Here is a 19,424-nt window from a genome sequence, read left to right on the forward strand (position 1 = left end):
TGACAAGAATTACAGTACTCTGTAATTCCATTAGATTTAGAGTCAGGTTAGACTATTGTTTAATTTGATTCTGCAGTTGTTTGTGGTATGCCATTTGGCTTTGTTTCCTTTCATCTGTTTACTTTGGGCTAAATTTGTTCTTCTTTTTCAAGTTTCTTAACGTCAAAGCTGAGGTCATTGATTTAAGACCTTTCTTCTTTTCTAAAATAGACATTCAGTTCTATAAATTTTCCTCTAAGTTCTGCTTCAGCTCTATCACATAAATTCTGATGTTGTGCTTTTATTTTCATTCACTTCAGAAGACTTTCTAATTTCCCTTTTGACTTCTTTGACCCTTGGCTATTCAGAAGTAAGTTATTAGGTCCCAAATACTTGGGTATTTTCCAGGTGCCATTCTATTGTTTATTTATAGTTTAATTTCATTGTGGTCAGAAAATAAACTTTGTATGACTTCAATTCTTTTTAATTTATTAGAATCTGTTTTATGGTTCAGAATATGGTCTATCTTGAAAAGAATGTGTATTCTAATGTTTTGCGTGGCATTTTCTGTAAATGTCAATTAAGTTTAGTTGTTTGATAGTTTTATTTAAGCCTTCTACTGATTTTTAAAAAAAAAGATTTATTTACTTAATTTATTTCTCTTTCCTTCTCCCCCCATTGTCTGCTCTCTGAGTCCATTTGCTGTGTGTTCTTCTGTGTCTGCTTGCATTTTTGTCATGTGGCACTGGGAAACTATATCACTTTTTTTTTTTTTGCTGTTGCATCATCTTGCTGCATCAGCTTTCTGTGTGTGCTATTCCACTCCTGGGTAGGCTGTGCTTTGTTCATGTGGGGCAGCTCTCCTGATGGGGTGCATTCCTTACGCGTGGGGCACCCCTACACGGAGGACACCCCTGTGGGGTATGGCACTCCTTGCACACAGCAGCACTGCACATGGGCCAGCTCACCACACAGGTCAGGAGGCCCTGGGTATTGAACCCTGGACCCTCCATATGGTAGACAGACACTCTATTGGTTGAGCCACAACCATTTCCCAACTGATTTTTTTATCTACCTGTCCTTTCAATAATTGAATAAGAGTATCTAAATCCCTAAAACAGAGGCATGGACAGAGGCCCCTGAGAGGCTAGGCCCTCAGAGCAGCTCAAAGCTGAAGAGACGAGGCCTGGAGGAGAGGAGTGAGAAGAGCCCTGCCATGTGCTTGATCACCCACAGCTGCAACTTGGTAAGACAACATCTCTTGATGGATACCTTGATTTGGATACTTTCACACCCTCAGAACTGTAATCTTTTGACGCAATGAATTCCCATTGCAAATCTGGTACATTGCCTTGGCAGCCTTGAGCAAACTTAGATAATCCCCATTGTTGGGATTTGCTTCAGTGTTTGCTTTGGGTTTATAGTACACATTTTTAATTTATCATAGTCTACCTTCAAGTGAAATAAAGCTCACAAATAGTATGAGAGCCTTACAACAGTGCACTTCCATTTCCCCCTTGTCTGCCTTGTTCAGTTTTTGTGATACATTTTACTTTTGCATATGCTGTAAAAGCCGTGGTGCCATGTTAATATTTTTGTTTTAAAATATTACCTTTTTTTGGGGAAGTAGCTGTGGCTCAATCAGTTGGGCACCCGTCTACCATATGGGAGGCCCTGAGTTTGCGTCCTAGGGCCTTCTTGTGAAGGCAGGCTCAGCTGCACACAGCAGAGAACTGCTGGCCTGTAAGTGCTGCAGAGTGCTACCCGGCCTGCACGTGCTGCGGAGAACTGACTCGACAAGGTGACACAACAAGAAAGGGAGACAAGTAAAAAAAAAAACATAGAAGAGCACACAGCAAATGGACACAGAGCAATACAACAAGCAAGCCACAAGGGTGGGTGGGGGATAAATTTTAAAAATAAAATAAAATACAGACACACAGAAGAATGCACAGTGAATGGACACAGAGAAAAATATATCTTTTTAATATAAGATATTTACTACATATTTACCACTTCTGGTGCTCTTCATTCCTTCATGTAGATCCATATTTATTTATATTTGGTATTGTTTTTCATTTGGTTAGAGCACTTTTTTTTATTCAGAGTAACAAAAATTTAACGAAACAATAGGTATAAAAAGATGAAAAACGTAAACAGTGTTAACAATATGATGTGTAGTAATTTTTATTCCACTATTTTAGAGTTCTTTTCCTGCTGAAATTATTTCAAAAATTAATTTGTATTTTTCATGTCCAGACTCCAGTGTATATTTAATGATGATCCAGTGATTTATTTGTCCCTCAATTCAACAAATATTATATCAGCATGAACAGCATACCAAGATCTGTAATAGATATAGCAGCAACAATGATTGATGCTATACTTTTCTCTTTAATAAATTATAGTGATACATACTAATTAAGGGTAAATCTAACTGAAGTTTACAATGATGTTTGCTATAATCACATAGCTGTGCATTCATTACCTCCATCACCTTAGAGCACTCTCACCATTCCAGTAACAACTACAATAAAAAACAAAAACCAAACAAACAAATAAAACTCATCACCCCTCAATCTCCCTGTGCTTCTGCCTCCATACACAGCTGCAATTTTGTGTCCTAGAGCACTTCTTTTTAATGTTTCTTATAGTTCAGGTGTGCTGGTGATGAATTCTTTCAGCTTTCGTATGTGTGGAAATTTTTTTTTTCATTTTTTTAAACTTTTTTGTTTTGAAAAAATACAGGCTTACAGGAAGTTGAAAAAAGCAGTACCTAGAATCAGTCCCATTCCCATGAACTCTTCACCAGCTTCCCCAAATAGTGACATTGTATAACTGTAGTGCAATATCAAAACCAGGAAATTTGACAATAGTACAATATTGTTAACTAAACTACAGAACTTAATCAGGTTTTACCAGTAGTTACATGCATTCATCTGTGTATTGAATCTTCACTTGTAAAATATGTTTTCGCTGGGATTGGAATTCTAGGTTGATAGGTTTTTTTTCCATTACTTTAATTATGTTGCCCCACTGTTTTCTGACTTGCGTTGTTTCTGATGAGAAGTCTGCTGTCATTCTTATCTTTGTTCCGCATTAGCATATCCTTTTTTCTGTGCCTGCTTTTAAGATTTTTCTTTGTCATCAGTTTTAAGCAATTTAAGTTTGATGTGCCGTGGTGTAGTTTTATTAATATTTCTTCTGCTTGGGATCTTGGATTTGTGGGTTTGTAATTTTCATCAAATTTGGAAAATTTTCAGTCATCATTTCTTCAAGTATTTTTTTGGTCTCCCTACACCCTCTCTCTGTACTTTGAGGACTCCAATTGCCTTGATATATTAAGTTAGTTGTAGTTTTCCAAGTTCTCTGAGGTTCTGTCCATTTTCTTTAGTATTTTTTTTTTCTGTGTGTTTTAGTCTGAATATTTTCCAGTGCTATATCTTCAAACTAATTAATATTTTCATTTACAGTAAGTATGTAATCTGTGGTTAATCATATTTAGTGTATTATTTTTAAAGATTTATTTTATTAATTTATTTCTCCCCACCCCCTTGTTGTTTTTCACTAGCTGTGTCTGTTCATCTTCCTTATTTCTTGAGGAGGTACTGGGAGTTGAACCTGCAACCTCTGATATTGGAGGGAGGTGTCTAATCACTTGAGCCACCTCCGCTCCCTGCTTTTGTTGTATCTCATTATGTTTTTCCTCCCTGTGTCTCTTGTTGTATCATCTTGTTGTGTCAGCTTGCCATACTTCCCCATCAGGCCAGCTCTTTTTCTTCTTTCAGAGGCACAGGGGTCTGAACTAGTGATCTCCCATGTGGTAGGTGGGAGCCCAGTCACCTGAGCCACGTCCACTTCCTTTATTGTATTCTTTAATCTCAGACATGTAATTTTCAACTCTAGAAGATTGACTTGGGTCTTTCAAGGTATATTCCATGCCACAACATAGCATGCTTAATCTTTCTATGACCTTCTTGAATATATGGAATGCAGTTATGATAACTGTTTTCATGTCTTTGTCTACAAATTCTATCATTTGTGGCATTTCTGGGTATATTTCTATTTACTGATTTTGCTCTTCATTATAGGTTATATTTTTCTGCTTCTTGGTATGTCTGGTAAATTTTGGTTGAGTTGTCAGACATGGTGAATTTTAATTTCTTGGGTGCTAGACATATTTGTATTCCTAAAACTATCTTTGGATTTTGTTTTAGAAGACATTTAAATTATTTGGAAATAATCTGATTCTTTCAAGGCTTGCTTTTGTGCTTTGTTAGGCACCACAGCAGCATTTAGTCTGGGGCTAATTTGTTTCCACTGTTGGAGCAAAACCATGTGAGTACTCTATCTGATATCCCATGATTTATGAAGTTGCACCACTGTTTTCTACTCTTAGCTCTATGTGAGCCCCAAGAATATTCTCTACTTCATTTGGTGGTTCTTTCCCCATCCTTATTTAGTGTTCTCACTCGCATGCTCTGCTCAGTACTCCCCTGAAGACATGAGGGGTGACTTTTTCAGATCTCTGGAGCTCTGGAGCTTTTACCAGTCTTTCAGCTCCTGTACTCTTCCCTTTTAACTCTAGATACCTTGGCTTCCTCAAACTCCCAGCTCTGTCTCATCAAGAAGAGAGACTATTGGGCTCTATCTTTCCCCTTCCCATACTATAGTCTGTAGATTCTTTTTAGCAGTAAGCTGGGGTGTCATAGGTCTCACCTCTTTTATTTTTACTCTAAGTAATCACTGTGCTATGTTGGTTGATATCTTGTGTCTGTAAAATGTTGTTTCATATATTTTGTCCAGTTTTTTAAATTGTTTCAGGCAGGAGGGTAATTCTGGTTTCTATTTCTTCATCTTGCTGAATACATAAGTCCTACAATTGGAAATTTACTGAAGTAACCTTTATTCTTCTTGATTAAAGAATATTTTTAATAGAACAAAGGTGATTGGTCTTTGTGGCAAACTCTAAAATACCTGCATTATTAGTTAAAAAAAAATCCTGAAATATTTATGGTTTATAGTAGTTCCTAAATCTATTTCCTATCCATCTTTTCTTAAACATGATTTATTCATGCAATGGAATTATTGCTTTAAAATTTCTCATTTAAAAAAATGAAACCATTCTATATTTTCTGGCTTTCTGTTTCATCATGGGCCAGAGTGATTATGAGGGGTTAGAACAGGATTCAAACTGGAAATTGTAGTAATCAGTTGCCGTAATACTACCTTAAAAATAGCTTATTGCTTAAGGACAAAAAGTTGTAGTCAATTAAATTTTCATTATTTGGAGGGATTAGAAACAGCTGTGTCAAATAAGCTGACCCTTGGTCCTATTTACAAAAGCCATAAGATAATACTCACCTACTTATCCAACTCATCCAATAAAGTTAGGTCCATGAGCTGACATCATCAATAACAGAAGCATGGTCAAAATTAGAGCTGTGGTCACATAAATGCTTACATTATGAGTTGACATTTGTTAGAGTGATAACAAGTGCTTAATAAAGCCCATAGATTTATTAGATTTCTGCAGTAGAAGGAAGTTCTGAGATCTTCATCATTTCACTTGATGTAATATTTTAATGATCTGTCTATATGACTTTCTCCCTCATAAGAAGATTGAGCAAACAAATACCTGGTACTTAATATAGTATTTTATAATAGGCTCCCAGTGAATATTTACTCAAGGGAAGATGTAGGAAGTGAGGTAGGAGGGAAGGAGCAAGTGAATGAATATGTCCAGAGAATTTAAGTATCAAATTCTATACAACTGGTTAATGAGAGGACAGAACTAAGATTAGTTCTCCTAGTTCTCAAATAGTTTTCTTTACAACATCTTCTATATTAATTATCTCTTTGAACCTCTGTTCTTTATCCACATTATATTAATTTTCAGGATTAAGAATAGTTATCACTCTCATAATACTTACAATCTTCCAGGTACTATTCTAAACAATTTCAATATATTAAATCATTTATCCTCATTAACATTAACCCAATGAGATAGGCATTATTATCCTACATTACAGTAAACTAAGAAGCAGAAATGTTAAATCGCATGCTTAAGGTCACATATCTAATAAGTGATAGAGCAGGCAGTCAGGTACTAGAGTCTTTATATTAACCACAGTGATACACTCCCTGAAATAGAGTCATGGTATCTTTTTTATCTAAAATTGAGTGAGGAAAATTATATAATACCTAATTACATAGAATAAAATTAATAGAATATATTTTATTGAAAAAAGGACATATATTTGTAAAATTTCAGTGAATTTTTGTTCAAGATAGTCAATAATTTGTTTATTTTCCATTGAAAAATACAGAATCAATAGGAAATAATAACTTAAAGTTCATAAGCTAATGTTGCTTAGAGAGGAATTAAAGATATTCTTTGGATAACATGTACTTTAAAAATGGACTCTATTAATATAAAGCAGTTTTAGGTTCACAAAAATATGGTGCAGAAAGTACAGAGAGTTCCCAGATATCTCTCTACCCCATTTCTCCTATTATTAACATTTTCTATTAGTGTGGTGCATTTGTTAAAATTGATGAACCAAAATGGATACATTATTAGCTAATGACCACAGTTTACATTAGGAGTCACTCTTTGTGATTTACAGTTCTATGGGTTTTGAGAAATGTACAGTGTAATATGTCTACCATTACAGTATCATACAGAGTGGTTTCACTGCCCTAAAAATGCTCCATGCTCCATCTACTCATACCTCCTCCCATTCCCCTGAGCCCTTGGCAAACACCAATCATTTTACTTTATAGTTTTGCATTTTCCATAATGTCATTTAGTTGGAATCATATAGCATGTAACTTTTTTAGACTGGCTTTTTTCACTTAATAATATGCATTTAAATAACATGCATTTTTTGATAGCTGATTGAAAGGGTTTTTATAAACAATAAACAATAAGTCAGAACTTATTTTTAGTTTCTCCAAAGGGGTAAAAGCCTTTTTCTTCTTCTTTTCTCTACAGTCCCAACATGAAAGTCATTCTAGTACTATTCATTGTGGGTTTTTTTTGCTGGGTATAGTATACTTTATTGATGATACATGACAAGGTCCCTCTGAGCCCCTCAGAGGAGTCTGGGAGGGAAGCTGTGGAGGAGGGACACTTGTCAGTGTTGGAGATCAACTTAGGACTAGGACTCCCCAGCAGCTGACTCCTTCTCTCTTCCTTTCATGTTGTTGCTGAGGCTGGTGGTCCAGGGGCTTTTCCTTCTTGGAGGCCATGTGGACCATGAGGTCTACCACCTTGTTGCTGTAGTCAAATTATTGTTGTACAAGAAAATTAGCTTGACAAAGTGGCCATCGAAGGCAATGCCAGCCCTAGCATTGTGGAAGAGTAGGAATCACTGTTAAAGTTTCAGGAGACAGCCTGGTCCTCCCTATAGCCCAGGATGCCCTTTGGGGGCCTTCTGATGCCTGCTTCACTACATTCTTGATGTCATCATCTTTGGCCACTCTCTCTAGATGGCAGGTCAGATCCATTGGCTGTGAGGACGCAGAATTCTCTCTGCTTTTGTTTAGCTGAAACAGTTATTTTGCCTTCATTTAAAAAGAAAGATTTTTTGCTGAATTTGAAATTCTAGGTTGACATTTTTTTTTCTGTCATCATTTTAAAGATTAAAGATGTTGTTCCATTGCAGTTTGGCTTGCCTATTTCTGACAGGAAGTCAGCTGTAATTGTTATCTCTGTTGCTTTGTATGTTATGAGTCTTTTTCTCTGGGTTCTTTTAATATTTTCTCAATATCACTGGTTTTCAGAAATGTAGTAATCAAGTAACTTGGTGTAGTTTTTGTGTGTGTGTGTTTTCCTGCTCAGGGTTCATTGAGCTTCCTTGATCTGTGTGTTTATAATGTTCATCAAATTTGGAAAATTGCTCACCATTATTACTTCATATATGTTTTTTCTGTTCCCTTACTTCTCTTCATTTGGGACTTGAATCACATGTTTTCAACTGTTTGATGGTATCTCATGGATCACCAAGCCTCTGTTTATTTATTTATTTATTTTTGAGTAATTTTCCTCTCTGTGTTTCCTTTTAGATTGATTCTAATTTGCTATGCCTTCAAATTCTTTGATCTTTTCTTTGTCAGTGTCTAATCTGCTGCTAAACTCATTGTGGTGGTTAAGTTGATGTATCAACTTAGCTAGGTTGTGGTATCCAGTTGTTTGGTCAAGTAAACACTGGCCTGATTGTTACTGTGAGGATATTTTGTGGATTTAAATCATCATTCAATTGATTGGATCTATGGCTGACTACATCTAACAGTCAACAAAAGAGATTGCCTTCAGCAATGAGAGAAGTCTCATCTAATTAGTTGAAAGCCTTAAAGGGAGAACTTGAAAGATTTCAGCATTCAGAAAGAATAATTTCTATCTGGAACAAACATAACTATTTGCCTTGGATTGATTTCATTTGCTTTGATTAATTTGGCCAAGTGCATTTTCCTAGTCTTCTATTTTACCCTTTAACACTGAATATGTTCAATTCCTCTCTTTTTTTTGTTTTTTCTTTTTTTTTTTATTTTATTGACTTTGTAATAATATTACATTAAAAATATATATGTGAGGTCCCATTCATCCCCACCCCCCCACCCCACCTCTCCCCCCCCCCCCCCCCCCCCAGCAACACTCCCTCCCATCATCATGACACATCCATTGGATTTGGTAAGTACATCTTTGGGCACCTCTGCACCTCATAGTCAATGGTCCACATCATGGCCCATACTCTCCCCCATTCCATCCAGTGGGCCCTGTGAGGATATACAATGACTGGTGATTGCCTCTGAAGCACCATCCAGGGCAGCTCCATGTCTCAAAGACGCCTCCACCTCTCATCTCTTCCTGCCTTTCCCCATACCCATCAGCCACCATGTCCACTTTTCCCAATCCAATGCCACCTCTTCTATGTAAATTCCTCTCTTCAATCTCTTCATAAACCCATTGCTTTACTCTCTAAACACAGGCTCTAGGGTCAACCTACCTGAAGTTGAATTCTGGTACTCCCATTTAAGAGCTGTTTGACCTGGGAGAAGATATTTAACTTCTCTATACTTCAGTGACTTCATCTCTAAAATAAGGACAAGAAAACACCTATTTCATAGGTTTGTTGTAAGCATTAAGTAAGTTAATTTATGCAAAACTCATAGAGTATTGCTTGTCACATAGCCAAACAAAGTGCTCCATAAAGGTTAGCTGTTATTGTTACACCAAATTATTTCATTAATGTAGCTATGTATTTAACACTCTACTTGATACTGAAGATATAGTGATGAACACAAAAGTAATCTTCTCCACTGAGGAGGGACTTTCCCCTGGATCTATATGTCCATCTTGTTTCTGGTGAGACCACACTTGTTCTCCTTTTCAAAATGCTGTGTAGAAACACTCTCTACTCTTCCCTCATGTAGGCACTTTAGTTTGTAGATTTAGGGAGAGGTAAAGTCTGAAAAAAACCATGAAGTCATAATAAACCCTATATCTCCTTTATGATTGTCTCCTCTTTCTGTGCTCCCTTAACAATATACATGCACAAACACACACTTGCACCCTATTAGCTGTTCTGGACACATTATCTAATTCCATGTGCCCAGATTCTGTACCTAGATAATGCTGTCTTATGAGAGTTGTGGTATCTACTACATTAAACAGTCCGTCTAGAATGCTTTGATGACTAAAAATATGGATGATGTGTCCGTCCTTTGTACACCAGCCCTCTCACCCTCATGTGGGAACATGTGCTTTGGATATTTTTTTCAAGCAAGAACTTGTGCTGATCTGCCTCATACATTAATTCTGGCTGTAGTAATACTTTGGGAAAGGAATACTATCCCAAAATAACTACCAGGAGAAGTGTGTCATGAAAGGTCATGGCAATGGGGCAGAGGATGTTGGACAGAAGAGTTCTAAAAATAGGGATCAAGAGATCAAAGAACCAGCAGTGGCAAGGAACCTTTTTTGGCTTTGGTTGCACAGGGAGGAGGAGGCTATACTCTCCTGCCTGCTCTTGCCTTCTGCTCTACGTGCCACTCACACCCCCACGTAAACCTCCAAGTGTGGAACTTTAGGGGGTAGAAAGATGGTAAGCACGTTTTTCTGTCCTGGGTGCTTGCTGCTTTAAATCATTTTGATGCCATGTATATTTAAGTAATGCTAAAAAATATGTCACAATAAGTGACTTTATGGAGAATTTTAGTTAACTGGATAGTGTAAACATTTCTGATCAAGAATAACTAATTTCAGCTTTCTTCTGCATCAAGTTTTTAGGTTTTACAAGTTACAGTTGAGTTTGTATAGTATTCCTAAATTGTACCTAGTGATTAAGTGTGAGTCTTTGCAAGGCTGCGCACTGAATTTTATGTACATACACTGAAAATTGGACTCATATATTCAGCCATGTTAGGTTCTATCAGCCACTCTGAGTTTTCCTTGGTTATGAGTGTATCTGGTTGCATCTGAAGACACTGATACTTCAGATATGCCTTCCAAGCCCTTTCTCCTCCCAAAGTGTAGCCTTGACAATAATGAGGTGGGTAGATGAAGGCATTTTCAAAACATGGGCCACTTGAATGAATTTTAGGACCTCATGTATGCCATTAGTTATTATAAGAACATTGAGGATCGCATGTAAAAGGAAGGGTCTTGAGTCAAGACCGGCAGTGTGAGGTGCTGCAGTGATTAACAATGACTAACAATCACTAACCCCAGCCCTTGTGGAGGGATCATTTTTCATTAGGTTTCCCAAACCAAAAACCAGAAAACAATTGATTCTGTCTGGACCTGGATCCAGTTTCTCCATTTATTTTGATTCCAGGCCTTCTTTGCCTGAATCCATGACTGAAAGGCCCTTTTGTTGATAACAAATCTCTGACTTAAAAGCAAAGGCAAAGTTGAGACTTATTCTCCCACTGTGAGGAGGTGGGGAGGCCTAATATTTATGTGGGGGAAATATGCCTGGTTATAATCCTCAAAATTATGCAATTTGTTGTCAATTTAATGAGAATAAGATATTTGACTAGTAAAAAATTCCAGCCATTTGAAAATACAAGGAAATCTTAATCTTGTAGAAATCCAGCTTAGAGCACATTCTGTCAGAATTTTGACTTCAAAAATATTCCTTGAACAAGAATATTAAAGATCCTCTGAAAATATAGGTCATGGTTCTGATCTCTTCTCCCAGAAGAAGAAAGCCACTTTAGAAATCAGAAATCTCACAATTTCCTTTACAGAAAAAATATGAGGAGCTGTACTTTGGTCTTGGATCTGCCTTTCCTTCAGGCATTAATAAGTTTAAATCAGTGTTTGAGATCTTAAATATGGTCCTTAGGAAAAAGAAGCTCTTATGAGCTCAGAAAAGAGGAATGTTTCCTGCATTTAGTGCTCAGAATAAGTGTTAAAACTTTGAGGGGGACATGTGGTTGCTACCATTTAGCTAATGAGTGCCACAGAATGGTGGGAAGAGAAATTTAAATAACATGGGAGCAACAAGTATAACCTTCCAGTCAAGTTGTCTATGATAGGTACAGAAAGCCTGGGTTATCTTATGAGGCCAAGCCACGTTCCCTGGCTCCAACTCCCAGCCAGAATTCTCCAAAAGCCCCGCCACAGACAGCCCAGCTTGCTAGCTCTGATTCTCCAACCTGCAAGCATTCTGACTAAAATGTCTCAGAGGGAAGCAGAGTCCAGACCTGCATTATGTATTCAATTATAGGCCTCTTATGACAACCCGTGACTCCTCAGTGGCCCATTTCCTCTCAGTACACAGTGTCACTGATATTGTCACCAGACCCCAGATTCAGTCAATTCATACATTAAATATTTATCTAGTCTCTACTGTATGCCATGTGCCAGGTGCAAACAGTCTCAAAGTTGTGCTTCTACTAAGTGAGCTTCAGCAGGCCTCTAGGAGGACACCTTCCAGTGGTTGGTCAACAACATTGCCCTCTCCTGGTAACCTCTGGGATCCCAAGGCATTCCCTGGGATCTCCCTAAACACCCTAAATGTTTTCAGAAAATTGCAGAAGTTTTCCACTTGAATTAGCTACTGATTTCAACTCTTTCAGAAGACTGATTAGCTTTATCAACAAAACACAGGGTCAGTGATTCATTCACTGGCTGTTTCATTATTTACTGCTGTGTAACAAACTACCCCTTGTTTAGCAACTTAGTACCCATTATATTTTATCATATGGATTCTTTGAGTCGGGAATTTGGGCATGGTTCAGCTGGGTGATTCTTCTGCTCTTCCTGATGATGACCAAGTTTACTCAGTGGTACTTAGCTAGCAAGTGGGTTGGTCAAGAGGATCCAAGATGATTTTGCTCACATGTTTGGCACCGAGCTCAACTGGAACTGCAGATGGGAACACCTACACATGATCTCTTCAGCACAGAAGTCTCAGGGTAGTTTGGATTTCTTATATGACAGCTGGCTCCCCTCAGAGTTTGCTTCCCAAGAGAACCAGGATGAAGCTGCATGGTCTTTTCTCAGAAGTCATGCAGCATCACCTCTGTCATACATACGAGTCATAAAGCCAACCCAAATTCAAGGGAAAAGAAATTAGGCTTAACCTTTTGATGGGAGGCCATATTGCAGAACAGTCTGGAAAGTATTGTTACAGCCATCTTTGGAATACAGTCTTCCACTATGGCCTTTAGCCCTGTCTCACTTACTCACTGTTCATCTGCATCTAAACACCTAACTTTTGTCTAGGAGTACAGTTACTGTGGCTACTCAAAGCCAAGCTTCATCTTTTTCTTCCCTTCTTTCTCTTTGACCAAATCAAGGTGCTCACTCCAAAGCAGCTTTCCATGGACCTTCTAAAAGAAAAGGCAGAGTAAATAAGTGCTTAGTTGGAACCAGCAAGATGTTGTGGGTCAAAGAGGAAGAAGTAATCACGACAGGAAGACTTAAGGGAAGCTTCACTGAGAAGCTGGCCTTTGTGTTGGATTTTGATGGCTAGGCGAAATTTTGACAGATCAAAAATAGTGAAGAAAAGCATGTCATTCATACATGAGCAAAAGGAAAGAAGTGTAGAAATGTATGTTGCGTGAGGAACTGCTAAGACTGCTAAAAACTTTAGGCTTTTATTATACAGCCACTGAAGAGCCAGCTTTTCAAGCTGTCTTTTAGAAAGATAACTGTGGCAGCAGTATGAAAGATGGATTGTAGAGGCAAGATTTTGGAGAAAAGAAGGCCAGTGTGGTTGGGGAGGGGGTGGGGGAGTGGACAGATAATGAAAAGGAGGTGACTCTTTCTCCAGAGGATGACTTAAATTAGTACCATTCGAAACTAGGCTTGGACTATTTTTTCAGCAAAGACTTGCCTAAGTTAATTCAGATTGGATACTGGGTGGGACAAGTTATCCCTTTGGGATTCCATTCCACCTCAACCCCTACCCCAGTGAAGCTATGCCTCAGCAGCCGTGAAAACTTGCCCTCGATTCCCCAAGTCCACTCCATACCCTTGCCCTAGCTAAGAAGTTCTAGCCTTTCAGCTGTTTCTTCCATCATTCCCTCCAACTCTTTTTGCTGCAACCATTCATAACCTCCCACCATTCCCTGAGTGTTCCATGCCCTATCATTCCTCCAGGTTTTTACGTACAATCTTCTTTCTACCTTAAGAGTTTTTTCTCTTACTCTCTTCTCTACCCGGCAAATTCCTAGTCGTCAGTTAATACACAACTGAAATGGCAACTCTGTGAAGCGTGATGAAGTAGGCTGCTACCTTCTGATCTCCTATGATGTTCTGTCTTCTGTTATAACATTTGCCCCATTGTAGTGTCATGAGCATTTCACATTTATTTTGTGGATTAAACTGAGCCCCTTGAGGGGTCAGGCACATCTTTTCATCTTTGTATCACGTGTCTTTCATAGGACCTGGCACATTGCAGGTAATGGATAAATGTTACATTAAGTAAGGAAGGAAAGAAGGAAGTTCATTTAACTCACGTGTGCCTGAATTTATGATCCGGAAATCCCAGCATTACGAGTGAGCAAGGAGTTGGGACCATTCTATGCAAAACAGTGGCATTTAAATCCGTTCAGAATAGACTGGGCTTCTGTTGACATTGATTACTGAAGTAATCTGGGAAATCGACCAGTGAGAACCAGCAGATCCCAGAGCAGTAGAGCTCTATTCACAAACCTTGTTCATTTCTAACCAACTGTTTCCCAGAGGTATCATGGGCAGCCCAATTGCCGTGTCTTTCACACCCCAGTAACTATTAAAACAGGCAATTTCTTGCTTGGTTTCCGAGCTCAGAGCAGCCCTGTGTGAGTCCCCTGCCTTCATCAGTTACATTCGCTTCACTGAAAGGTTGGCATTTCGGTAGTTTAGGTCATGGTCACCTTCTGTGCGGCTCCTTTTAAAACCTAAGGTCACACATTCATAAAATCCTTCCTGACATCGTATAGCGGGAACCTCAACTCCCACATATAAACTACGCCATAAAGAATTCTCTGCAGGCAGAGCTCAGCTTACTTGGAAGAGCTTTGCTTGCACAGGGATTGAGAGCCTGGTTTACCAAGAGTCCTGCGCTTGAACTGCTTTCTATAACCAGGCCAGGGCTAGCAGGCTGTGGCTGTTGTTTTCACTGTGTCCAGAGCAGATAGACTCCTGCTGCAGGCGCTTTCTTTAGCTTCAGGTTAATGTCCATGCTCTCATGGAGGACCTGTAAGTTATACTCTTTATTACAAGCTTGGCTTGTTCACTGGGCTTATTTTTAAACAATCTATAAATGTGTAAATTTTATATCCTTCTGATTAAAACATTCTGATTTAATTTTACCCATTAGCTAACCCCCGCCCTGCCTCTCCCATTTAATTTTCAGTTTCAGATGCTTTTACCTTTAAGATGACACTTACATACATGAGATGGTTGTTTTAAAAAGTTATAGATTATGGGTAATTCATCACAACACCAAATAATTCTCCACGGCTGTCCTTTAAAAAGCGAGGTCCCTACCCTACCTATGCTATTTAAGGATCAGCAAGGACTTGGAGCAGAATAGTTGGTGAGGTGTGGTGAAGGGAGCATGGACTTTGGAGTGGTCTCTACTGGGTTGTAGCCTAACACTGCCACTTATCCATGTGACTGGTACATTTCTGGATGCCAACTTTTCTTCAGGTCAAATCCTTGTCACAGAGTTGTCATAGATGAAATGACAAAGCGCTTCAAAGATGCTCAGTAAAGATTAGCTTCTGTACTTTTGTCCTTGAGTCAGTGGTCCTGAGTCAAGGTACATGATGCAGAAATTTAAACTAAAGGGTTGAGAAGCAGTGCCCGCTGGGCATATCTAAAATTAGGATATTTAAATATGTAATAGAATCTAATTAATGGCAAGTTGACATGCAATTGCCTGCGAACACATCTATTATATCAGGCACTGCCCAATTTTCTAACTCTAGCCACATATACAGTCACCCTTACCTTAAAGAGCTCCTTGATTCTAGATACTCTCGCATTATAGGATTTTCTGCTGAAGAAACTAAAGGTCTGAGGGAGCTATGGGTTCTAGTGAAAGGCACCCCATCCCAAGTGTCAGTGATGTAAAATGTGTCCACAAAATAATACTTCATCTCTCCTCTAAGGAGAGAAGAATAGCTTGATGCTAGTGAATTACTCCATATGACTAAATGAGAAATATGATATTTAGCTCTTAAATAAATTAATACTAAACATTTTTGGAATATCTTCTATTAAACCTTGATTAAGAACACCTTGTATTCTCCCAACTTTCTTCTTCACTTTGGATAGCTGAAGTTTTTATTCTTTATTTTCCTATTTATCCCCCCTTCCCTCAGGTGGTTTTTCTCATCTGTCTGTCTGCCCATTGTTTGCCCGCCTTCTCCAGGAGGCACCGGGAACTGAACCTGGGACCTCCCACATGAGAGGGGAGTGCCCAACAGCCTGAGCCACATCTGCTCCCGTTGGGGGAGGGGGGGGGGAGTCCCTTCTGGCTTGTGGCCTTTGCTTGTTGCGGCAGGGGTGGCATCTAGCTCAGAAGAAGCTCCCTTCTTTTAGGAGGGACTCGGACCTGGGACCTCCCATGTCATAGGCAGCACCCAAGTGGTTGAGCCACATCTGCTTCCCTGGAAAAAAAGTTTTTGAAACTTTTGTAAGTGACAATGTTAAAGCACCAAGAAAATTTCCAAGAGTCAGCCTTACAGAAAGCAAGTGGAAAGATCACAGTCCTTGAATATGGAGACAGATACCAAAGAGGCATCTTCCATCTTCTACTTAATTGTCCAAATCTAATACACAGGGCAAGTGGTCTAGATGAGTGGTCCTAGTAGTACAGCCCCCAGTCCAGCAGCACGAGCACCAGCTGGGAACAAGGTAGATTCCCAGGCCTCATTCCAGATTGAATGAGTCAGACCCTCTGGGGGTGGGACTAGCAGCCCTCGTTTTAACAAGCCCTTCAGGTGATGCCAAAGATGCCAAAGTTTGAGAACCACTAGTCTAGAATGGATTTTGTAGAGGAACATAAATTCTCAAGTGGTTTAGCTCCGTCATTATTAAGAACATTTTATTCCATACTTTAAGAGAAACAATTTTTTTTTAGCCGTCTGCATAGTCCTTAGATAGGTATTCCCTGATATTAAAGAGCTTTATGAAATGACTCTTTGGGAAAGGATCTCAAAAGGTCACTTTTTACAGCGTACAGCATCATAGACAAATTTTAACTGCCCAAGTTGGTTTATAACTTCAGGTTGTTCTGTGGAAGTAGTTCCATGCCATATTTAGGTAAAAAAGGGGTTCAGTGCCCAAATATTTTTAGGATACTCCATGTTACACAAAATGAAATGCTGAGAAGACTTACAAAAAGAATCTTTGTTCTGAAAGAATTCCAAGAGTTTTGTTTTCTTTAATAAATCAACATGCAATTATGGATTTCCAAAAGAGGATGTTATTTTTCCTATATGGTGTTTCTTTTAGTTTATGGTGTTTCTCAAGTTTGTTTGACCCTGGAAACCTTTTTCCATGGAATATATCTGCAGAATCCATTTTGAGAAAGCTGAACTGAATTACAGAATGATAGACTTTCAGGCTTGCAGGTGTCATTAGAGATTAATCAATGGAATCCCTTCATTCTGTGCACCTGGCTTGCCTGCAATCACAAAGCTACTTATTCTGGAGCTACTTCTGACTTTCCCATTTGTGCTGTTACTAACACTTGCAGATCCTAGAATATTTTTTTAAATATCAAATTTCATTCATAACCACCCCTCCACTCCTCACCCTGACATACACCTGGAAACAATGGCCAATGTTAAGTATCTGTTGGTTAGAAAGTGGCCTGGTACTGGAAAATAATAGTACAATTTTGGAGTCACATTCTAGCTCCGTTATTTAGTACTAGCAAAACTAAAGGGTAAGTTACCTAAATATCTCTAAATCTCAGCTTCTTATCTGTAAAATGGGGGTAATAACTGTACCCACTTCCTGGGTGCTAATGCAAGGTAAACAAAATAATCTCTAAAATAGTTAACACTGTGCTTGGCTATGCTCAATAAATGCTAGCCACTGCTTCTATGAACTAAGAAAAGACATAATGGATAAAAGTTACAATAAAATCTATAATGCTTTTAAATATTTTAAATATTTAAAATGCTTTTAAATATTTGTATTTTATTAAATCAAAATGAACTTCATGTACATTTAGAAAAGTATTGCAAGACATGTTTATTCATTCTACAATGTTTCATGTGCAAATCAATTTTCAGATCCTTTGCAATAACTGCAACTTTTGGGATTTACTAACTACAGGATAGGAACCACTGGCCTGTGTCAACCAATTTTTGTCTAAAAATAGACTGTTTTAGAAATCATCTACATGAAGAGAGAACCCTCAACTTTCTATGCTTCCCTTGTACTTAATTTTTTATGCGTCTTTGAACATGTTCAAACCCTATTTCCTCTGGTCTAATCTTTTGCAGACTTGAACAACTAGTTGTCATCTTCCTCACAATAATATTTTATTCTGAGTTAAACTAAAATCTCTTCCTAAAAAAAAACCACACTATCAATCAATTAACAATATTAAGTGCCCAGCATTTGGGCAGTCATCTTTGGGTAGATAGAAGACCTTTTTAACCTGTTCTGTCACCTCAAGGAACTTCTAATGTACTTGAAGGAACAAATTTATATCAGAGAGAATCCAAGTGCTATGCTGATGGTACTGCTTGAAATGCATTTTTGGTTCAGAAAAGGGCAAAATCAAAGGGCAAATGTATTTGTGAAGCCCGATGGAGGAGGAAGCATATTCAATGCAAAAATATTGAATTAAGAATCAGGGATTAGGTTCTAATTCTAATCCAGTCTTCAAAACAAACTCACTATGTGACCTTGGACTAGTCACACCTTCTGTAGATCTTAGTTTTCTCATCTGCAAAATGAATGATTGGATAGGCTCTGCCTGTGGCCATTTATGGTGAAGACCCTTATCCCTAGTGTGCGTTTTCACCGTGGATGCTCACACCAGCCTTCTGACGGAGGTACCCCTAGTAACCTCATGTTTTAAATGAGGACACCAAGGCTCTGCAAGGTTATGTGATGTGCCTCCAGATAGCTAGTGAGTGGTGGCTCTAGGACTCCCGCCCTGGTTTTTCCCATTCTGGCTTTTGCTCTTACCACAATACCAAATTTCTCCTCTGAGGCAATAGGCCAAGGTTTGAGCGGGACTTTCTGAGATGGTTGAGGACAGAGATTGAGTTACACTGTGGGTCTAACTCAGTCCCCAGAGTACATGGTAATTTATAGTTCAGCCCTCTCCCTGAGTCCCAGAAAGCCTATAATGTGAGGTTATTTCTGTCCCCAAACAACAGCATTATTATGGAAATGAGTTGAACATGAAGTTAGTTGGTTGCTTATTCATTAAACTTTTCTTTTTCAGGCTTTTCTGTCTTGTTTGCTTTCTTCTTTCCTTCCTTCCTTTCTCTCTCTCTCACACACACTCTTTTTCTCTCTTTGATTATTTTTATTATTTTTATTTTTTAAATCAGAAAGACATCTTTTTAAAAAGATTTTATTTATTTATTTCTCTCCTTTCACCCCGCCCCAGTTGTCTGTTCTCTGTGTCTATTTGCTGCGTCTTCTTCTTCGTCCATTCTGTTGTCAGCGGCACGGGAATCTGTGTCTCTTTTTGTTGTGTCATCTTGTTGTGTCAGCTCTCCCTGTGTGGGCACACTGGACTTTCTTTCACGCTGGGCGGCTCTCCTTACAGGGCGCACTCCCTGCGCGTGGGGCTCCCCTATGCGGGGGACACCCCTGCATGGCACGGCACTCTTTGTGCAAGATCAGCACTGCACATGGGCCAGCTCCACACGGGTCAAGGAGGCCCGGGGGTTTGAACCGTGGACCTCCCATGTGGTAGACAGATGCCCTAACCACTGGGCCAAGTCCGCTTCCATCTTTG

The 19,424-nt window shown here is 38.8% G+C and overlaps 1 long non-coding RNA gene across 8 annotated transcripts in view; it reads left to right on the forward strand.

Moving 5' to 3' along the window:
* Window positions 1-19,424, forward strand: part of LOC101421424 (uncharacterized) — a 109,767-nt gene that overhangs the window by 13,312 nt on the left and 77,031 nt on the right. The window contains exon 3 of one of the 8 annotated variants that reach the window (XR_009187167.2): window positions 1,101-1,225. The exons of the other annotated variants lie outside the window; for them this stretch is intronic. This is a non-coding gene — a long non-coding RNA (uncharacterized lncRNA). The remainder of the gene's footprint in view (window positions 1-1,100; window positions 1,226-19,424) is intronic. 8 annotated transcript variants of the gene reach the window in all.

The sequence above is a fragment of the Dasypus novemcinctus genome, chromosome 9, assembly GCF_030445035.2.
Source record: "Dasypus novemcinctus isolate mDasNov1 chromosome 9, mDasNov1.1.hap2, whole genome shotgun sequence".
In the NCBI taxonomy this organism is placed as follows: Eukaryota; Metazoa; Chordata; class Mammalia; order Cingulata; family Dasypodidae; genus Dasypus; species Dasypus novemcinctus.